Consider the following 2,303-nt stretch of genomic DNA (forward strand, 5'->3'; position numbering starts at 1 on the left):
TCATTAGTTATAATGTTTATAGATGTGTGTGAGTACTAAAGACCAAATTTGTAAATCCTGTACTTTCCAAAAACTCAACTATGTTCTTTGGTGTAGTGTAAGCCAAGGGTGTGAAAATGACTATGAAGTGATTATTTATAAAATGTAAGGTGTTTCTAGGAACAGAAGAAATTAGGTCATTTAATGCACAGGTAAAGTTTTTTCTATATTTTCCTGGTGCTATAAATGAGGGCTAAAAATGAATGTTAACTTAAGTGTTGTCATGGGACTTAATATTAAGCCAACAGGAATGAGATCAACTGCAGGAGAATAAGCTCAAGCAACATCAGAAAGGACCTGTTTATTTTCTCCAAACTCTTCTACATAGGTCCAGGCTGAAGAGATTGTGTTCCCTGTCCAAATGAAGTAATGTAAACTGGGCTGCCAGTTCCTTTGCATCTTCCAACGTAGTACAGAGTTTGTCTGGCATGAAGTAACTCTGGGATCCATTTGCAATAGCAGGAATAATGATTGTATATGCCAAGAGTACTTTCCCATCTTGACTTGTTGTTGAATATAAATAATACTCTGGTGGTGCCCAATTATTTTTGTTGCAGTAATAATCCAAATGCATTACTGCAGAATTGAAATGATTGGATTTTAAAGAATACATACTAATTGGAGTAAGCTTTGTTCCAGGAAAAAATGGATAAGCGCATCTTTCAGTTTCAGGGGGGCTTGGGCCATGCTGGCCATTGAGATGAGCTGGAAGAGTTGGTGGCATGCCTAGAGTTTTTGGGTGGCTCTCTTTGTTAGCAAACACAATCAGGTTTTCCGAATTGGGGCTAATCTGACCATTAAGATGCTGCCTCCAAGTGTTTTCTTTATTTACAGGTTTTCCCAGTGTTACCTCAATACGTGCTCCATCAATGCATTTTCCATTCATAACAGACATAGCAGCCACTGCATCTTCTCGGTTGAAAAAGTGAACAAAAGCATAATCTCTAAATTTCTTTACTCATTCAACTGCACCAGGTTTGAATTTATTGAATTCTGCTTTAATTGTTTCCTCTGTAGTTGAGATCATTACATTTCATACATAGAGAACTTTAACTATCTGCGTGGTTTCCTCATCAACCTCTTTCTCTGGGTCAGCCCAATCTACCTGAATGGTATGGCCCCACAGTTGGAAGGTTCCTGGAATTAGTTTTCTCCCAGCCATAGCAGCAGCTCTGTGAGATTCATATTCAACAAACGCAAAACCGCGATTTTTGGTCTTATCAGTTGTGCTTGGGTAAACAATGACATCTACAACTCCTTCTGTAACTTTCTTCATTTCATCCAAGATTTCTTCCTTCTACTTTTCCTTCAGAATAGCTCCAATAAATAATCTGCAATTATCCAAGCTTACACACACACCAATAAACTTCCCTGGTCGAATCTCATTAAGAATTCTGATGGCTAACTGGACTTCTTCTTTTGTAGTACACATCACAAAAACATAACCTCGATTTTCACCACTAAATTCCATCGTAAGTCGAAATTCATATATCTTCCCAGCTCTTTCAAATACAGGAACTAACTCATCTTCATACACATCACGAAGTATTTTTCCTACAAAAACTTCACAGCCTCTAGGTGGAGGTGGACCTTCCCAACCTTGAGGCGGACCACCAAACTTCCTTTGCCCATTTTCTTGAACCATGTTGTATCCAGTCTTTTCCATCAAAGCAAGTAATGCTGCTTCATTCTGAGTACCAGTTCGGACTTTACTGCATCCATTTGTTCCATCTGTATTTTCTTCATTCATGGTTGCAGTTCCCCTCGGGTCTTCAAATGTTGGTCCTAAATGCCTGGGACCAATGACCACAAACCGCCGCCACCGTTTCAGGGCCAGTCGGTGGGAGCGGGGGTTGCCGCAGGGGGGAGGGGAGCCCACGTGGAGGAGCTCGCGAGGTCCTCGCGCCTAGCCTGGTCTCCCTTTAATTTACTTTATTTTTGGCTGCATTGGGTCTGCGTAGCTGCGCACCGGCTTTCTCTAGTTGCGGCGAGCGGGGGCTACTCTTCATTGCGGTGCGCGGGCTTCTCATTGCGGTGGCTTCTCTTGTTGTGGAGCACAGGCTCTAGGTGCGTGGGCTTCAGTAGTTGTGGCTCACGGGCTCTAGAGTACAGGCTCAGTAGTTGCGGCGCATGGGCTTAGTTGCTCCGCGGCATGTGGGATCTTCCTAGACCAGGGCTCGAACCCGTGTCCCCTGCAATGGCAGGCAGATTCTTAACCACTGTGCCACCTGGGAAGCCCTCAAACTTTTATTTAAAGCAAAGTG

General features: G+C 42.8%; 1 pseudogene; it reads right to left on the reverse strand.

The window, feature by feature from the left end:
* Nucleotides 1-340: 340 nt before the first annotated feature.
* LOC118906378 lies at nt 341-1,789 on the reverse strand (annotated as a pseudogene).
* Nucleotides 1,790-2,303: the final 514 nt, after the last annotated feature.

This window comes from Balaenoptera musculus, chromosome 13 (genome assembly GCF_009873245.2).
Source record: "Balaenoptera musculus isolate JJ_BM4_2016_0621 chromosome 13, mBalMus1.pri.v3, whole genome shotgun sequence".
In the NCBI taxonomy this organism is placed as follows: Eukaryota; Metazoa; Chordata; class Mammalia; order Artiodactyla; family Balaenopteridae; genus Balaenoptera; species Balaenoptera musculus.